Source organism: Vulpes vulpes, chromosome 7, assembly GCF_048418805.1.
Source record: "Vulpes vulpes isolate BD-2025 chromosome 7, VulVul3, whole genome shotgun sequence".
Taxonomy (NCBI): Eukaryota; Metazoa; Chordata; class Mammalia; order Carnivora; family Canidae; genus Vulpes; species Vulpes vulpes.
The window spans coordinates 17,262,469-17,283,403 of record NC_132786.1 but is presented as its reverse complement, the minus strand read 5'-3'; the positions used below and the strand labels follow the sequence as shown (position 1 = coordinate 17,283,403).

The 20,935-nt window shown below is 41.6% G+C and overlaps 1 protein-coding gene across 1 annotated transcript in view; it reads left to right on the top strand.

Moving 5' to 3' along the window:
- The window catches only part of LOC140599792 (adenylate cyclase type 1-like), a 235,942-nt gene that overhangs the window by 202,615 nt on the left and 12,392 nt on the right, over positions 1-20,935 (top strand). The window contains exons 7-8 of the mRNA XM_072765003.1: positions 10,044-10,206; positions 18,626-20,280. The gene's annotated coding sequence lies outside the window, so the exon portion shown is untranslated. The remainder of the gene's footprint in view (positions 1-10,043; positions 10,207-18,625; positions 20,281-20,935) is intronic.

Below are 20,935 nucleotides of genomic sequence, written 5' to 3'. Positions count from 1 at the left end.
CCTGGCCTGGCCTGGCCTGCTCTGTATTACCCTCCGGACCCTCCTGAAAAACTCCCTGAGGCGTTCGGTTTGACGGCGGCACCAACGGCTACACCATTCGAAGCAGCAGCAATCCTGGGGTTCCTGGAGTTCATCAAAACTGGAAATGCTATAAGAGAACATCTTTCAGTAGCAGAAGTCTCCTGAAAGTGAGCCTGAGGTGGGGCTGCACTAGAATGTGGGGGCACGGGTGCAGGGGTTCCAAGTTCTGTTGGCCTCTGTTGTGAAAGAAGTGACCTCACTGCCTGGGGCCCCCTCCCTAAGTCCACTCCTGGAGGAAGCTTCAGGAGCAGCGCTCGGGGCTGCCGACGGCTCCCCCCTCCCTGCGGGCAATGGCCTGTGTGCACACAGTGACACAACCGCACCCCTCTCCACAGGCCCCAGGGAAGGACTGTGTGCAGCCAGGGCCCCAGCCTGGAAACGCACCTGGGTTCAGACACAACTTTCCATTCTTCCCTGGTTTTCACCCCGGAGAAGCCATTGAGCCCATCGGGGATGGTCTGCCTCTTGCCTGTGGGATAGGGACTATCCTAGCAGGTGCTTTCTCCAGACATCCCCAGGCCACTGCGGCATCATATCTATGACATTTGGGGTGGGTGTCCCATGCAGGAAATACCTCCCACCACATGTTCTTCCTTGGTGTGTACATGCGTCCAGGCCCACAAGGTCCCTGTGTGCACACACGTGGGCACCAGTACCCTCATTCTGGAGGCCCAGAAGATGACAGTCCCACCGGGGCAGGGATGGTCAAAACTTCCCAAGATCCTAGGCTCCTGAATCCAAGGCAAACCCTACAGTAGGTGTGGGAGTCTTGGCCTAGAAGGTGTGAGGCCGTCCTTATCCTGAAACCCTGCCTGTCGTGTGTTACGGGCCATTCCCTCGTTTCCCCTGGGTGAGCTGTGGACAGCGGTGCACCCAGTGGGTCGCCCTGACCTGGGCTCTTCCTCAGACTGGAACGTGCTGGAATGCCTCCCGTCTGGGCTGTCAATGCCCACCCCCACCCCGTCACATCTCCATGTCTGTAGCCAGTTCCATCCACACAACCTTTTCCCAGCCCCCTCAGGAAGGGGAGGGGCAGCCCTGGCCCCCAACGGAGGACAGAGCCTGGCTTCATGCCCCCTTCTGCCTCCTTCCCAGGCTGTGATCCTGGCGAGGCAGTGGCCCTGCTGGGGTCTTCACCTGCTCCCCTCAGTGGCCCCCTGGAGCCCTAGCTGCTGTGTTTGTCAAAGCCCCACAGTTTGTCACAGCCTCACCTCCGGGGCTCAGGACCCAGGGAAGCACCAGGCTCTCTTTCTAGGGAACCATTGCTCTTTCCATTCCTGATGTTGTTCCGTATTTTGTCCATCTTCCCCCCTGGAGCATGAGCTCCGAGAGGGAGGATCTGGTCTCTTTATCAGCTCTGGCACCGTCTGTGCTCAGGGCTCAGCGGCTGAAGGAGCAGGTGGGAGGACCCATCCCACCACGGGCCAGCTCAGTGGTGGGAGCCTTATTGATTTGGAGCATTTTTAAATACTTGTGCTTTTCTTTTTTTTTTAAGGAAACTCTGTGCCCAATGTGGGACTCAAACTCAGGACCCCGAGATCAATAACCACACGCCCTTCAGGCTGAGGCAGGCAGGCGTCCATTGGTCATTTTAAAACTAGTAGACTGATAACTATTTCAGTTAATTTGGTGATCCACATTTTGTAGGTCTATCCCATTATGCTGAATTATCAAGTGACTCCCCCAGTGTCAGTACCGCGTCAGCAGAGATTGCCCCACCTGACAGCACTGAGTGGCTGTTCAGATTGGAGATTGAACTCGTTCACGGGGTCTTTCAGGAGCCAGGGTGGCTCCTCCATGGGCCTCCTCCCTCCCCGGGAGGTCATGCACCTCTGCAGCCAGCAGCACAAGGGGAAGACGACAAACACAGGCACGAGGGAGGGGGTCTCCAGCCAGGTCTAGCAGGCCTGCATGTCCACCTTTATGCTCACTCTGTGTGTTATTTATTAGAAGTAGTATTAATTTTTAGGATTTTATTTATTTGTTTAAGAGAGAGAGGGAGAGAGAGAGAGGAGGGAGCATGATCAGTGGAGACAGGCAGAGGGAGAGGGAGAAGCAGGTGTCCTGCAAGCAGGGAGGCACAAACCCAGGAATTCTGAATCATATCCCACAAAACAGAGAAAACATCACCAGATCTGCTCCACAAAACAAACAAGGCATCTCCTCAAGCTGAATGAAAATTTTCTACTTGAAGTACAGACCGTATGAGCGAAATGAGAGCAAGATTTGTGTGTGTGTGTGTGTGTGTGTGTGTGTGTGTGTGTGTATGGAAATAATGCTGCCTATTTGAATATGGATATAAAAATGAACATGACCATTTATGAATATACATGGAAGTAAAAAAGAAGAATTAACATTGACTTTTTAAAATAAGAATTAGTGTGGTTGCAGGCATGTAGAATTGAAACATATGAGGGTGATCATAAAAAGGCAGCGTGATGAATCAATCTAGTGAGTCTTAAGACTGAGTGTTTACAAGTAGGAAACCTGCTGTCAGCCACAGAACTGTAAGTAGACAGGAGGCACTGACTCTCCAGCATGACCACCACCTGAACTGAAATCGTGTTGTGTATCCACGCGCACTGACAGAGAAACGGATATAAGTGTAGACACATATGCAGAACTAGGAAGTTAGCAGAGGAGAAGCAACATCTTTGAAGATAATTAAATAAAACAAAAAATAAAGCTGGATCTTGAATGGAGAAAATGGAGTAATTAAAATAGAATAATGTTTTTAAAATCGTTTGTATTTCCTTGGTGTTGGTGGTGATCTCTCCTTTCTCATTCATGATTTTATTAATTTGAGTCTTTTGTCTCTTCTTTTTAATAAGGCTGGCTGATGGTTTCTCTCTCTTCTTAATTCTTTCAAAGAACCACCTCCTGGTTTTGTTGATCTGTTCCACAGCTTGTCTGCTCTCTATTTCATTGAGTTCTGCTCGAATCTTTATTAACTGTCGTCTTCTGCTGGGTGAAGGTTTCATTTGCCGTTCCTTCTCCAGCTCCTTTAGGTGCAAGGTTAGCTTTTGTATTTGAGTTCTTTCCAGTGATTGGATGGATGCTTGTATTGTGATGTATTTCCCCTATCTGGGATCACTTTTGCTGTGTCCCAAAGATTTTGAACGGTTGTATCTTCATTCTTATTAGTTTCCGTGAATCTTTTTAATTCTTCTCTAATTTCCTGGTTGACCCTTTCATCTTTTAGCAGGATGGTCCTTTTTTTTTTCAATTTTTTTTTATTTATTTATGATAGTCATACAGAGAGAGAGAGAGAGAGAGAAAGGCAGAGACACAGGCAGAGGGAGAAGCAGGCTCCATGCACCGGGAGCCCGATGTGGGATTCGATCCCGGGTCTCCAGGATCGCGCCCTGGGCCAAAGGCAGGCGCCAAACTGCTATGCCACCCAGGGATCCCTAGCAGGATGGTCCTTAACCTGCACGTGTTTGAAATCCTTCCAAACTTCTTCTTGTGATTTAGTTCTAATTTTACATCAATATGGTCTGAAAATATGCAGGGGACGATCCCAATCTTTTGGTATCGGTTACGACCTGATTTGTGACCCAGTATGTGGCCTATTCTGGAGAAAGTTCCGTGTGCGCTTCAGAAGAATGTGTATTCAGTTGCGTTTGGATGTAAAGTTCTGTAAATATCTGTGAAATCCATCTGGTCCAGTGTATCATTTAAAGCTCGTGTTTCTTTGGAGATGTTGTACTTAGAAGATCTATGGATTTTAGAAAGTGCTATGTTCAAGTCACCCAGTATAAGTGTATTATTATCTAAGTATGTCTTAACTTTGGTTATTAATTGATTGATATCCTTGGCAGCTCCCACATTCGGGGCATAAATATTCATGATTGTTAGGTCCTCTTGTTGGATAGACCCTTTAAGTGTGATATAGTGTCCCTCTTCATCTCTTACTACAGTCTTTGGGATAAACTTATTTATCTGATGATATAAGGATGGCTACCCCTGTTGTCTTGAGGACCATTTGAATGGTCAATGGTTCTCTAACGTTTTATTTTCAGACTGTAGGTGTCCTTATGAGTCTCCTGTAGACAGCAAATAGATGGGTCTTGCTTTTTTCTCCAGTCTGAAACCCTGCGTCTTTTGATGGGATCATTTAGCCTATTCACGTTCAGAGTTACTATTGAAAGCTATGAATTTAGGGTCATCATGATACCGATTCAGTCCCTGTTTTTGTGGATTATTTCTTTGGGCATCCTCTTTGTCTTACAGAGTCCCCCTTAATATTTCTTGCAGAGCTGGTTTGCAGGTCACATATTCTTTCAGTTCCTGCCTGTCTTCTTGGAAGCTCTTTATCTCTCCTTCCATTCTGAATGAGAGCCTTGCTGCATAAAGTATTCTTGGCTGCATGTTCTTCTCATTTAGGACCCTGAATATATCCTGCCAGCCCTTTCTGGCCTGCCAGGTCTCTGTGGAGAGGTCTGCTGTTACCCTGATACTCCTCCCCATAAAAGTCAGGGATCTCTTGTCTCTTGCTGCTTTAAGAATCTTCTCTTTACCCTTGGAATTTGCAAGTTTCACTATTAAATGTTGGGGTGTTGAACAGTTTTTATTGATTTTAAGGGGGATCTCTCTATCTCCTGGATCTGAATGCCTGTTTCCCTCTCCAAGTTAGGGAAGTTCTCAGCTATGATTTGTTCAAATACACTTTCTGGTCCTCTGTGTCTTCAGCGCCCTCTGGAACTCCAATTAAAGGTAGATTTTCCCTCTGAGGCTGTCATTTATCTCCCTTAACTTTTCCTCATGATCTTTTCATTGTTTTTCTCTTTTGTCCTCAGCTTCCTTCCTTGCCATCAACTTGTCTTCTATGTCACACACTCTTTCTTCTGCCTCCTTAACCCTCATTGTTAGGACCTCCAGTTCGGATTGCATCTCATTTACTTGATTTTTAATTTCGGCCTGATTAGATCTAAATTCTGCAGTCATGAAGTCTCTTGATTCCTTTATGCTTCTTTTCCAGAGTCACCACTAGCTTTATAATTGTTCTTCTGAATTGGTTCTCTGACATTGAATTGTAATACAAATTCTGTAACTCTATGGCAGAAAGTACTGTTTCTGATTCTTTGGTGGTGAGTTCTTCCTTCTAGTCATTTTGCTCAGTGCATAGTGGCTAAAAACAAGTTGTCCTGGACAAAGGAAGGAAAAGGGGGAAAAAGGGGGGACAAACAAAAAACAAAAAACAAAAAAAAAGGAGGGGTATCCTCTGATTCTATATACTGTAAGTCCCTCGACTTCCCCTGGAGCTTTCCAGCACTGCTTGGTCAAGAACTTGCTCTTCCCCTTCCAGCTGGTCTTCTGGGGAAGGGGCCTGCTGTGCTGATTCTCAGGTGTGTGCCCCTGGGGAGCTGACCCGCCCCACCAGGTGCACGGCTCAGTGGGAGCTGTTTAAGCTGTGAGGCCCCTGCTCAGTCTCAAGTACAAGGTGACACCAGGAGGAGGAACAACAGTGGCGGCGGCCAGCTGTCCAGCCCTAGAGTCAGCTCCCGCAGTAACCACCGCAGCTCTCAGTGCACAGGGGCCTGGATGCTCCGGGGGCCGGGCACTGATCTGCAGAGCTCGCGGTGCCCGGTGGCAGGAGCGTCCTGGCTGCCCGGTGGCCTCCCAGCCTCCGCCTGTCCCAGGGGGAGCATGAGATCCTGGGCTGTGTCCCCAGCACCCTGGGCTCCGGGGCCTGCACGGTCCAGGCTGCTCCCTGGGCCCTGATCCAGCCCCTTAGGGAGCTCGGCAGCAGGGTGCAGCGGCTCTCTCCTGGGGTGCCCCTCCCCTGTTAGTGACCCAGGAGCCTGGGGGCATCCCCGCCCTTCCCGGGATCCTACCTAAGCTTCCTGTGAGCACCTGTCCATCCAGGACGGTTGGTAAAGTTCCTGCTTTTCCAGGCCTGGGCTCTCCTGTCCTGGGGGCTCTCCTGTGGCCTTAGCCCGGCTCCACACAGGGGCCCCTCCCCCTTGGAGGCTTTTTTATTTGTTTATTTTTCCGTCTTCCTACCTTGATAGAAGCCCGAACTCTTCTCACTGCAGCATTCCAGCTGTTCTCTCTTTAGATCTCAGGCCAAATGGGTACGTTTACAGGATGATTTGAAAGTTATCTAGGTGAGTTGGTGGGGCCAGGTGACTTGGGGACCCTATTCCTCCATCATCGTGCCCCCTCCCTAACCTGTGTGTTAGTTCTAACAGTTTTTCAATGAAGTCTTCCGGATTGTCTATATAAAATACTGTGTCATCTACAAATGGCAATAATTTTACTTCTTCCTTTCTCATCTGAGAAAAGGGGGCTGGGGACACAGCCCAGGATCTCATGCTCCCCCTGGGACAGGTGGAGGCTGGGAAGCCACCGGGCAGCCATGCCTTTTCTTTTTCCTGCCTAATTGCCTGGGATAGAATTTCCAGTAGTAGGGATCCCTGGGTGGCGCAGCAGTTTGGCGCCTGCCTTTGGCCCAGGGCGCGATCCTGAAGACCCGGGATCGAATCCTACGTCGGGCTCCCGGTGCATGGAGCCTGCTTCTCCCTCTGCCTGTGTCTCTGCCTCTCTCTCTCTCTCTCTCTCTCTGTGTGTGTGTGTGTGGGTGACTATCATAAATAAAAATAAAAAAAATTTAAAAAAAAGAATTTCCAGTACTATTTTGAATATAAGTAGTGAGAGTGGGCATCCTTGTCTTGTTTCTGATCCTAGAGATTTCCCCCACTGAATATGATGTTGGCTATGGACTTTATTATGTTGAGATATGTCCCCTTTATAGCTACTTTGTTGAGACTTTTTCTTATAAATGGGTGTTAAATTTTGTCAAATGCTTTTTCTGATCTATTGAGATGATCATATGATTTTTATCCTTCATTTTGTTAATGTGCCACATCACATTGATTTATAAATGTTGAAACATCCTTGGAATAAATCCCACCTGATTATGGTGTATATCATCACCTTAATGTATTGTTGGATTTGGCTTACCAACATTTTGTTGAAGATTTATGCACCTGTGTTTATCAGCGATATTGGCCTGTCGTTTTCTTTTCTTTGTGCTGCCCTTATCTGGTTTTGGAATCAGGGTAATGCTGGCTTCATAAAATGAGTTTGGAAGTATTCACTCCTCTTCTATTTTTTGAGAAGGATTGATACTAATTTTTATTTAAATGTTTGATAGAATTCAGCAATGAAGCCATCTGGTCCTGGACTTTTGTTTGTTGGGAGATTTTTGATAACTGATTCAATCTCTGTACTAGTAATTTGTTCATATTTTTCTTTTTTCATGATTTAGTCTTGGCAGGTTGTATGCGTCTAAGAATTTATCCATTTCTCCTACGTTGTCCCATTTGTTAGCATATAACTGTTCATAGCAGTCTCTTATGATCTTTTGTATTCCTGTGGTATCAGTTATACTATTTCCTCTTTCATTTCTGATCCTTGCTTCCATTGTCACATCCTCCCCTCATGTGTCAGTGTCTTCATGTGGAATTCTCCTTCCTGAACGTCTCTCTCATCTCTTCTTCTTTTAAGAACACCAATCATATTGGATTAAGGGACCACTCTACATAGTATGAACTTAGCTTAACTAAGTAGATCTACAATGATCATATTTCCAAATGGGATTTTATTTTAAATTATTGGCAGTTAGGAAGGACTTCAACATATATTTTGGGGGGACACATTTCAACCCATAACACTCATCAAGCCATGAACATTAATCCCTGAGTTCCTAGTGCAAACACATCCCTTTCTTGATCATTTTAATACCTGTAAACATGTCTTTGATTCTTTGGTAAAACCACCATAGCCTTAAAAAAAAAAAAAACTTCATTACATTTAGAATTTATCATCCCTGTTGTTACTCTTCAAGATGTATGCCATGCCCTTGTAGCCCTCTTCTGTCTTCTTTTCATACATATTCATTCAAGAACTTACCCTAGTACTTCCCCAACAAACACCAAGTTCTCCAAGTACCCTCTTGCTTTCTGTATTGAACCATTTGTGATTACATGATCAGATTTGCATTTTTGAGAACTTCTCATTCCTTTTAAACAGTTTCCTCTCATTATAACCAACCATGTGATCCCATCTATCCTGTCTCAACGTTGTTTTAATGGATTCTAAAGATGCACCTATTTTGTTCTATAACAACAAAAATGGCTTTCTACCATCCATTGAGAGTTTTCTTTCTATTTTACTGTTTCTTTAATATTTTTTTTCATGAGAGACACACAGGGAGAGGTAGAGACATAGGCAGAGGGAGAAGCAGGCTTCATACAAGGAGCCTGATGCAGGCCTTGATCCCAAGGCCCTGGGATCACACCCTGAGCCAAAGGCAGATGCTCAACAACTGAGCCACTGAGATGTCCCTTTTTTGAACATGTTTTATATTCTGATTCTAGTTTGGAATGAAATCAGATCTTTACTATCACTTGACACTCCTTCTTTTAATTTTTCTTGTTCTGTCTTTGGTATAACAAAGGAGAGTCCCAGCTTTTTGGCATAACAAAAGACATTCCCAGGAATTTCTTTATATTATCGTTATTTAAACCCAGAAGTGGACCCTGAACTTTATGGTCAACTAATATTCGATAAAGGAGGAAAGACTATTCACTGGAAGAAAGACAGTCTCTTCAATAAATGGTGCTGGGAAAATTGGACATCCACATGCAGAAGAATGAAACTAGACCACTCTCTTGCACCATACACAAAGATAAACTCAAAATGGATGAAAGATCTAAATGTGAGACAAGATTCCATCAAAATCCTAGAGGAGAACACAGGCAACACCCTTTTTGAACTTGGCCACAGTACCTTCTTGCAACAATACATCCACGAAGGGAAAAGAAACAAAAGCAAAAATGAACTATTGGGACTTCATTAAGATAAGAAGCTTTTGCACAGCAAAGGATACAGTCAACAAAACTAAAAGACAACCTACAGAATGGGAGAAGATATTTGCACAGGACGTATCAGATAAAGGGCTAGTTTCCAAGATCTATAAAGAACTTCTTAATCTCAACACCAAAGAAACAAACAATCCAATCATGAAATGGGCAAAAGGCATGAACAGAAATCTCACAGAGGAAGACATAGACATGGCCAACACGCACATTAGAAAATGCTCCGCATCACTGGCCATCAGGGAAACACAAATCAAAAACACAATGAGATACCACCTCACACCAGTGAGAATGGGGAAAATTAACAAGGCAGGAAACCACAAATGTTGGAGAGGATGCGGAGAAAAGGGAACCCTCTTACATTGTTGGTGGGAATGTGAAATGGTGCAGCCACTCTGGAAAACAGTGTGGAGGTTTCTCAAAGAGTTAAAAATAGACCTGCCCTACGACCCAGCAATTGCACTGTTGGGGATTTACCCCAAAGATTCAGATGCAATGAAACGCCGGGACACCTGCACCCCGATGTTTCTAGCAGCAATGTCCACAATAGCCACACTGTGAAAGGAGCCTTGGTGTCCATTGAAAGATGAATGGATAAAGAAGATGTGGTTATGTATACGATGGAATATTACTCAGCCATTAGAAACGACAAATACCCACCATTTGCTTCAACATGGATGGAACTGGAGGGTATTATGCTGAGTGAAATGACACAATGGACAAGGACAAACATATGTTCTCATTCATTTGGGGAATATAAATAATAGTGAAAGGGAATAGAAGGGAAGGGAGAAGAAATGGGTAGGAAATACCCAGGTATTTCCTGGGTAGGAAAGGGAGACAGAACATAAAGACTCCTAACTCTAGGAAACGAACTAGGGGTGGTGGAAGGGAGGAGGGCGGGGGGGTGGGGGTGACTGGGTGACGGGCACTGAGGGGGACACTTGACGGGATGAGCACTGGGTGTTATTCTATATGTTGGCAAATTGAACACCAATAAAAGATAAACTTATTATTTAAAAAATTATCGTTATTTAGCCAGAAATTGTATCAGTCATTTTTCTCTCTTACCTGTAGAGCAAAGAGGATAGAAGATGTCTGGGAGAATCTGCAATCTCTCTCTCTAGGAGATCCAGTGTTATAAGGCAGACTTTGGAGTCCTTTCAGCCCTGGGGGATCCTGAAATAAATGGTAATGAAAACTTTGAGCATTGAGATAAAGAATCAAACAAAAGGAGGAGGTAAGCATTACTGTTTCTGACTTCTGAGAAGTGTGCCTTGGCCAGATAGTGAGATGGAAAGGGCTGGAAGTCATAACAGCCTTGGCTATAGATATGATTGCTTGCTAATAGAGAAGAGCCACTGCAGTGGGCCACTCTGCCTGAAGCCAAGGAAACATGTCACTCTCTCTCAATTTCTGAGAAAAGGGACTATAAAGAGCTAGAGAGAAAACTAGTAAAAATAATATTGAAAATAGGGATCCCTGGGTGGCGCAGCGGTTTAGCCCCTGCCTTTGGCCCGGGGCACGATCCTGGAGACTCGGGATCGAATCCCACGTCGGGCTCCCTGCATGGAGCCTGCTTCTCCCTCTGCCTGTGTCTCTGCCTCTCTCTCTCTCTCTCTCTCTATGACTATCATAAATAAATAAAATCTTAAAAAAATAATATTGAAAATATAATTTAAAAAATCTGTTAACCTCTACCCATCTTGGGAAGATCAGAGATGGTAGGAGCCTCCATGTACAATAGGGGTCGCACAGGTGAGAGCAGCTACAGCCACATGTCACACTGGCCCTGCCCTACCATTGCTATCTTCAGAGATCTTGATCCCTACCCTTCCAGTGCCATAAGGCAGCTTCACAATCATGTTCTGAATCCATACTCAACACTGCTTTGCCACTGAGACTCAGCCTGCCAATACACTACAGCTCCTTTTAGAAAGTTAGAGGATAGGGACGCCTGGGTGGCTCAGCAGTTGGGCGTCTGCCGTCAGCTCAGCTCGTGATCCTGGGATCCAGGATGAAGTTCCACATCAGGCTCCCTGTGAGGAGCCTGCTTCTCCCTCTGCCTATGTCTCTGCCTCTCTCTCTCTCAGCCTGTGTCTCTCATGAATAAATAAATAAATCTTAAAAAAAAAAAAGAGGATATCTTCTCAGGCAACTGACTGAGAAAATAAAATTTTATTCAATCCCTACCACACAACTTATATGGAAATAAATTTCAGATGGACTAAGGACAAAAGTATAAAATAAAGCAAAGCTATCCAGAAGAAATAGCAATAAAATACTTTTATAATTTTAGTGTGGGCAAGGTCTAGACATAGTATAAAAGGCAGAAAACATAAGAAAAGCAGCCCGGGTGGCTCAGTGGTTTAGCGCCACCTTCAGCCCAGGGCATGATCCTGGGGAACCCGGATCAAGTCCCGCATCGGGCTCCCTGCATGGAGCCTGCTTCTCCCTCTGCCTGTGTCTCTGCCTCTCTCTCCTCTCTGTGTATTCTCATGAATAAATAAAAATAAAATCTTTAAAAAGAAAAGAAAAACTAGATTTATTTATACATAGATTGATGTATATATGTGTGTACACACACACATCCACACAGAATATATAATTTAAGTAATGGAATTAAAGTATTATCCATGCTGTTGTTAACCTGAGTCTTTTTGGTGAAGGTCTTTTTAACTGATTTTCCTGGTACTCCCATCTCATCCCAAGTAAACAGTATTAACAGCCTGGTATGTACCTTTCCACACTTTTCTTTTCTTTTTAAGATTTTATTTATTTATTCATAGAGACACACAGAGAGAGAGAGAGAGACGCAGAGACACAGGCAGAGGGAGAAGCAGGCTCCATGCAGGGAGCCCAAGGGGGGACTGATCCCGGGTCTCCAGGATCAGGCCCTGGGCTGAAGGTGGGGCTAATCCGCTGAGCCACCCGGGCTGCCCTCCCCACTTTTCTTTATGTCTGTATAATCCTATACAAATACACATACAGGGAAGCTCAATCATTGTTGAGCTTGTACACTTCCCTGCATTTTGCTTTTCTTACATAACGACAGAGCTTGAAAATCCCCCAAGTCCTCCAATATAGATCTAGTGCATTCTTGTTAATGATGACTGAAAAAGGACCATTAAAAGATAAACTGAGACATATTAAACACTTTAAGACTTATTTAAGCAAACACTGAATTGGGCAGCATCCAATTTAGCAAATACAAAAGAACTCCAAGTGGCAACAGAAAGTGAAAGATTTGCATAGGCAGAATGGAGCAGGAACAAGGAAGTTGTACAAAGCAAAAAAGCCCATTAATTATGCAAGCTTACTGTCCTTTGGGAGATGGCAGGGGTCTATCAGACAAATTACCTAACCAGTGCTGGTCAGCTGATTCCTGATTGGTTCCATTTCTGGGAGCCCTAATACTGGACTTACATTACATCTTGGTTTGGGTGATATGGAGCTTAGCATAAGCAACTCCATTTTGTACCTATTCTCCTGGCTTAAACAGAATAAAGCACTTTTTATTCCCAATTGACAAGCATTTAACCCATTTCCAAACTTTACTTCTGGAAATATAAATTACATAACAGGGGGATGATACGCCTTTATCTTTTGAATTTTCCTGTAAATGCCCTTTGCCCAGTAAAGGCAAATTAGGCTCAGGTCATTGAATTTGACAGCCTAAGAGCCTCAGGTGCCCAAGAAGTAGACCTTAGGAAGGGAGCTGAAGTGGCATGAAGGACCAGGAAAGGAACACGGCCTATAAGTATATTCTTTGTCATAGCACAGCTTTGCCTCTGACCAATGTGAGGTCCTCACCTTAGGATATTGTTCACGCTGTGTCACAAAAGAGGCCATAAATCACTTAAAGCAGAGTGGAAGACAACCTGAAATTAAAGATCTGAACTAGAGAGAACAGGAATTTAAGTTTCAGGGAGAATTTTGGTCAGTTCTACAACACTGCCACCATGTGGCTGTAGAACATTGCAGCTAGCAGACCTAGAAGTGATGGGTTGGAAGCAGTTATTAAATAGAACCGGTTCTCGCATTCTATCTTAATTTGCACCTCCCACGTCAGGATACGAACATTTCCATCAACCGAAAGAATGTCCTTATACTATTTCCAATCAGTACTTCCCCACCATCATTTTTCCAACTTCCACTAGATTCCCTATTCTTACACATCATATAAGTGGAATCCTATAGTACATACCCTTTTGTTTAGTTCAAATACCATCTAAGATCCATTGTAAATTTTCCTTTTACCCACAGGTTACTCTTCATTTCCAAATCCATTGGAAATTTCTGGGTATCTCTTAGTTGTTGATTTTTAGTTTAATTCCATTGCAGTCAGAGAACAGATTGTGTAGTTTTTCAATCTTTTGAGATTTTTTGAGACATGGCTTATTTTGGTGAATGTTCCGTGTACACACGAAAAGCCTGCGTTCTGCAATAGTTGGATGTTGTGTTCTATAAATGTCAGCTAGAATTTATAATCAAATATTCAGTGCCCTTCATGGTTTTTGTCTACTTGGTTTCCTCCTCTTTCATCATATATGTCTCTCTATGTGTCTTCTCTTCTCTATGAACACCGGTCATAATGGATTAAGGATCCACTCTACATAGTATGACCTCATCTCCACTTAATGAATGGCATCTTGGTGAATGTTCCATGTGTATTTGAGAAGCATGTACATTCTTTTCTGTTGTAATCGTTAATTAGGTCAAGTTGGTTGATTGATAGTGTTGTTCAAGTCTGCCATTATCCTTGGCAATTTTCTAAGTGTTCTGTCAATTACTGATGAAGAGTTTTGAGACCAAGACTGTAACTGTGGATTTGTCAGTTTATCTTTGCTGACTATCAGTTTTTTGCCTCATGTATTTTGAAGCTCTCTTAGTAGATGCACAAATGTTTAGGGTTGTCATGTCCTCCCAGTTAATACCTTCTTTCATTATCATTGTGCTTAGAGTCTTTTAAACTTCTTGGACATATAGATTCACAGTTTTATTTAAATTTGGAACAGCTTGGCCATTATTTCTTCAACTATTTATTGTTTCATTTCTCTCCCCTCCATCAACGAATCCAGTTACCCACATATTAGGGTGACTGATGTCCCACAGCTCACCGGTCTTATTTTTATTTTTAAAATTCCTTTTTTTTTTTTCTGTTTGACATTCAACAGTTTCGTCCTCTATGGCTTTGAATTTACTAACTTTTTCTTCTGAAATGTCTAATCTATTATTAACATCATCCAGTGAATTCTTTATCTCAGAAATCTGGAAAGCTGATTTGAGTCTTTTGTATATCTCCCAAGCCTCTATTTAATCTTAATGTAACATTGAGAGAAATTAAATTTTAAAATTATTTAACAGTCAAGGCATTGGGTAAATTAATTAATTTTGATTATTGCCATTATCTCATTGATCGAGAGATTTTGTTTAGCTTACATAATAAAATTTAATACTTTTCTAGAAAATACATCTTTTTCCATTCTCTTTTTTCTCCTCCCTAACATCACCTTCTCTTGCCTTTCAGGTATCCTTATTAACAACTTGTGTGTAAATTTCTTTATTCAGATTCACACTCGCTTATCCAAACACAATCACATGCACACATACACACATACCCCACACACACATGCTCATATTTGTAAACATGTATAGACGGGGTATTTTTTTTCTGAAAAGATGGGATTATATTATATAACTTCTCCCTTATACTTGCTTAACGATGAGAGGGGCATCTGGAAGAGTCTGCCTTCGGCTGGGGTCATAATCCGGGAGTCCTAGGATGGAGCCCTGCATTGGGAGCCCTGCTCAATAGGGAGTCTGCTTCTCCATCTCCCTCTCCCCCTGCTTGTACTCTCTCTATATATAAAATAAAAAACTAAACAAAACAAAACATGTATTAGTACATGCCAATTTGATTATTTCATTAAGACGGTAGGTAGTTCCTAGGGGTGCCTGGGTGGCTCAGTCAGTTAAGCATGTGACTCTTGATTTTGGCTCAGGTCATGATCTCAGGGTCTTGAGATCAAGCCCCACGTCGGGCCCTTTGATCAGTGCAGAGTCTACTTGTCTCTCCCTCCCCCTCTGCCCTTCACACACTTGTGCTCTCTCTCCTATGTCTCTAAAATAAATAAATAAAATCTTTTTTTTAAAAAATGGTAGTTCCTAGATCACATTGATATAAACTTCTCCCTGGGGTGATATTTTGGCACAGTGGAAATTATCTCGTTGCCCAATATATTTGGAAGTAGAGGTTTCACAAGCACTGTGATATTCACCCAAATTGATTATTTAATGGGAGTTTCAAAATGGTTATATTGTAATTCTTACATGAATCGCCTGCATCCTCCATCAAGAAGAGTCATCTCTCATCAAGTGGACATAAACTGTCGTTCCTTGCCAAAGGCAGAATCAGAATTTAATTATCTTTCATAAACTACCAATTTCTGTTGTATCTTATATAATAACTGTCTGCAAAGGTCATCTGGAAATCTTTTCTGCTCTTTTTTTCTTTTTTCTTTTTTTTTTTTTTTTTGGTGGTTTTAATTTTTTATATAAATTTATTTTTTATTGGTGTTCAATTTGTCAACATATAGAATACACCCAGTGCTCATCCCATCAAGTGCCCCTCAGTGCCCATCACCCAGTCAACCCCCCCTACTCTTTTTTTCTAATAACTTTGTAACTTTGGACTTGTAAAGTTGTATTTCTTTAAAGTTTTTATAATAACTAATCTTTTTGATAATCAAATTGCCCCAAATTTTACCAGTGGCAGCTTGAGCAAGTTGACTTCTGTGTCCTTTTTTTTTTTTTTTTAAGATTTTATTTATTTATTCATGAGAGACAGAGAGAGAAAGATAGAGAGAGAGAGAGAGAGAGAGGCAGAGACACAGGCAGAGGGAGAAGCAGGCTCCATGCAGGGAGCCCGATGTAGGACTCGATCCCGAGTCTCCAGGATCACGCCCAGGACTGAAGACGGTGCTAAACCGCTGGGCCACCCGGGCTTCCCCCCTCTCTGTCTTTGATATCACCCCAATAGTCTTTGGTGCTTGCTTCTCTTTGGTACATCCAGAAATGATGAGCCCACCTTATCCTTTCCCAGCCCCGGTCCATATTCAACCATTTCTCCGAAGAGCCCTAATTCCCTAGAGTGGAGAAAAGTATGTAAATACATAAATCTGAGCTCCAGCAAGTTTCACTGCTAGAATGTCTTGCTTTTAAATTCTTTCAGTGTGCAGAATATATGTATATATTTTTTAACTTGAATTTATATTGGTAATATCCAACTCAGATTTAACATGATTTGGCATGATTTTGTGTTTATAGCTCTTCAACACTAAAAATCTTGGTTCCTAATAACTTTAAGATATTTACTGACTTGCTTTATCTTAAAAAAAAAACATAAAATACTTTCAAAATTACAATACCAGTATCACTCCTAAAAATAAAACTATTAACAGAGGGAAAAGGTTCATTTGTAGTTCCCAAATTCATTCTTTTTTAAAAATCCTTAATCTATATCTCACTAAAGATGAACAGAGTTCTGTGTTCAAAGCTCACTTGGAATAATTCTTTTTTTCTCTGAGATTATGTTATCAAATGGACATATGTTCAAGTTCATTTGTTTCCTTTTTTCCTATTTTTAAGGCTTCCTTTTTTCCTTTTATGATCTAATTTTTTTCAAACATGAAAAATACGTACTTTCAAGGTGGCAATTATGTAAAACATATATACTCATGGATTTGCTTTTATTCCAAAACCTTTCACCAGGATTCCAAACTACCACCATCTCCACTAGAGGGAACTATTTTTATTCATTTCTGGTTTGTCATTCCAGTGTTTCTCTTTCAAAAATTTTTCCTCAGCTTGCGTCTTACAATCCATGAAATGTAGAATATCTGTGCCAAGCAATATACATTTTAGTTCTGATGACTTTTGAACTTCATGGAAAAGATATATTACTATTTGGTTTTTTTTTTTAAGATTTTATTTATTTATGAGAGAGAGAAGGAGAGAGAGAGAGAGAGAGAGAAGCAGAGACAGGAGAAGCAGGCTCCACACAGGGAGCCTGATGTGGGACTTGATCCCAGGTCTCCAGGATCATGCCATGGGCCGAAGGCAGGCCCTAAACCACTGAGCCACCCAGGGATCCCTATTTGTTGTTTTCTAGGACTGTTTTGTTCAGTCAATATTCTATTATGAGATTTGTGCAAGTTGTTTTGTGTAGCTTTTATTCACTCATTTTCATTTAGGTGTACTGTTCCATTGTGTAAATACACTACAAATCATTTATCCTTCTGTCAATGGCATTTGGTTGTTTCTGGATTTTTTTTCTAATATGTATATACTCTCACAAATATTCTATATCAGACAAAGTGGACTTGAGAGCAAAGAAAGCATTTTATAATGGTAGAAGAGTCAATTCTCTAAGAAAACTTAATTCCTGATATGTGTGTACCTAACAACAGTTAGACTAAAGTTTTTAACCAAAAAAGCCACAAAATACATGTTGTAAAAGCTGATAGAGCTGCAAGGAGAAATAGATGAATCTACTATTATATTTGGAGATTTCAACATCCCTTATCAGAAGTGAACAGATGGAGAAGATAGAAAATCAGTAAGGATATAATTAATCTGAACAGCACCGTCAAACACCTGGATCTAATTAATGTCTATAGACTATGTCATCTAAAAATAAGAGTACACATACTTTACAAGCTCACATGGAATATTCACCCAGAGAAATCACATTCTAGGGGCGCCTGGGTGGCTCAGTTGGTTAAGCATCTGCCTTCAGCTCAGGTCAGGATTCTAGGGTCCTGGGATTGAGTTCTGTGTTGGGCTCCCTGCCTAGTAGTAAATTTACTTCTCTCTCCCCCTCTGCCCCTCCGTCTGCTCATACTCTCTCTTTTGTGCACCCACACTCTCTCTCTCAAATAAATAATTAAAATCTAAAAAAAAGAAAAATCACATTCTGGGCCATAAAACATACCTTAACAATCTTAAATGAATAGAAATTACACAAAGTGTGCTCTCTGACCACAGTGGAATTAAACTAGAAACTAATAACAGAAAGATAGCTGGAAAACCTCTCAAGTACTTGGAGATTAAACAATACATTTCTAAATAACACATAAATCAAAGAAATCTTAAGAGAAATTTTTAGATACTTTGAAATAAATGGAAAAGAAAATACAGCTTATTGAAACTTGTGAGATGTAGAAACAGCAGTGTTTCAAGGGAAACTTATAGCATTGAACACAAATGTTAGAAAAGAAGAATGACCTAAAATCAATAATCTAAGCTTCCACTTTAGGAAACTAGAGAATAAGGAACAAATTAGATTTGGGGCACCTGGGTGGTCCAGTTGGTGGAGGAAATGCAGCTCTTGATCTTGGGGTCATGAGTTTGAGGCTCATGTTGGGGAGTGGAGATTATATTAAATAATAATAATAATAATAATAATAATAGAATAAATAAATTTTAAGAAGAACAAATTAAATTCCAAATCAATAGAATAAAAGAAATAATAAAAATTACAGCAGAAATCAATGAAATTGAAGACAAGAAATCAGTAGAGAAAAACAATGAAACCAAATGCTGATTCTTTAAAATAAAGTCGTGAAAGTGATAAACCTCTAGCCTGCTTTACACAGACAAAAAAGAGAGAAGACACAAATTGCCAATCTCAGAAGAGGGACCATCACTGCTGATGCCATTGGAGTAAGTACACTAGACCTAGATGATTTCAGTTGTGAATTCTACCAAACATTTATTGAAGAAATTGTACCGATTCTCTACAATCTCTTACAGAAAATAGAAGCAGAACAAATACTTCCTAATATATTCTATGAGGTCAGCATTACCGTAATACCAAAACCAAAGCCATGACAAGAAAGAAAAAATACAGGGACGCGTGGGGGGCCCAGTGGTTGGGTGCCTGCCTTTGGCTCAGGGTGTGATCCCAGTTTGGGGATCAAGTCCCATATTGGGCTTCCTGTGAGGAGACTGCTTCTCCCTCTGCCTGTGTCTCTGCCTTTCTCTATCTCTCTGTGTGTGTGTGAATAAGTTAAAAAAAAAAAAAAAAGAATGCAGCCATCATAAGAGATGCCAAAATCACTTTCTGTTTTCTTAAGACATCACTAAAAGTCTTCAGAGGCCAAAAGTCATCCTTAAAGTTCAATCTGCATCCTTTTTACTGCAGCTGGATTAATTTCTTTAAATTGGAGCACCTGGGTGGCTCAATGGTTAAGCATCTGCCTTCGACCCAGGTCATGATCCTGAGGTCCTGGGATGGAGTTTTGCTTCTCCCTCTGCCTATGTCTCTGCTTCTCTCTCTGTGTCTCGCATGAATAAATAAGTAAAACCTTTAATAATAATAAAATAATAATAATAATAATTTCTCTAAATTGACTCTTCATAAAAATCAAGAACAGCAAAGAGATTTGCACTCTCACCCAAACATTTCTACTACATTTTCTCTTCAAAAAAGGAATTTACTCAGGGAGGAGTGACTTCTATTCCAAAAGGGTATGTGGCCAAAATCAAATAAGCATATGCCTACTACCTGATTCTAGAACAGGATTCCCTTCACCACCACAGTCCCCCACCTCATACCCCATAAGCATGACCTTACACATCCTTTGACTCGTTATCACTTACCCAAATAAAAAAGAAAGCCATAATTTGCAATTAGTAATGCATTTGACCTCATGCCCATTAAACAGGTGAGCAAGCTTTGAAAACTGACATGTAGGAGATAAGCTGTTCATCTGTTCTTGTGATACATGGAGCCCGTTGTTCCCTAATATCCAATTTTGCCTTATTTAAAAATATACTTAATTTTAACTGAGAGAAAAAAATACTCTATTTTAACTGAAGTAAATATATTTCCCAATCACCAATGCAGCTAGGTATGGCTATGTACCCAAGCTGTAAAGTGAACTACAAGCATAAATGTATGTGCCTTCCAGCACTGTCCTTAGAAATCAGGGTGGGATCACACTCTTCATTTCACCACTCTTTCCTATTAGCTGACATGTAGTCATGACCACCAGAGCTTCTGCAGATGTCTTGTACAAGAGATAAAAGCCAGCAGATGAAGAGGGCAAATTAACAATATAGAAGGAAACTGAGTTGGTGAAATCACGGAGCTAATCTACTGTTTTGTTTTCGGCACTTACAGTGAACCTAATCCAACGTCCTTTCACAAAACAAACATGACAGGAAGAGAACAGGCCCTTTTTGTAGCACGAGAGAAATTACTGTGTGGCTCCAGATTGCTGGAATGCTGTAAAAAGCTTGCTGAAAAGTAAGTTCAAGTGGACCCAAGGAGACACACATCACAATGCAACATGGAGACTATAAAATCAGTAGCTATGAGATGTGATCTACACACAGAAAAAATGACAAACTCCAATTAGATCTGGAACTTACTTAAGAAACTCAGAATTTCCAATTTATAATGTAAGCCACAACTTATTTTCTTTATTTTGCTAGAACCTAAAACCATGAAAATGGAAAGATTCTGAAGCTGAGTTCTGAGGGGACAAGTGACATGGTGAAGCTTAGCTCTATTAGACATGAAAGATACCAAATGAAGTGGAGAAGCTCAAAGCTAAATTTCAGGAACAATGAGGGCAGACTCTAGCATTGTAGAAAACATTTTTGCCTGAGAAAAAGATGGAAGAAGGATAGTGACAACTCAGGAGAAAATGACAAAAGTACCTAACATTTACTAAATCCTTCCTGAGACAAACAATGTTAACAGCTAATGGATTGCAAACTTGCCCATCATTTACTTCTACCCTTATCAAAAGCCTTCATTTATGCTCCCTGTGTGAAAATCTCCCCTTGGGAATATACTTTCGAATTTGTGAGTGTAGTTGATGAGACAATGGGACAAATACAAGTTGTCTGTACACATTCTCTTTACAGCCAGATTTTCTACATCCACTTAATAAAGC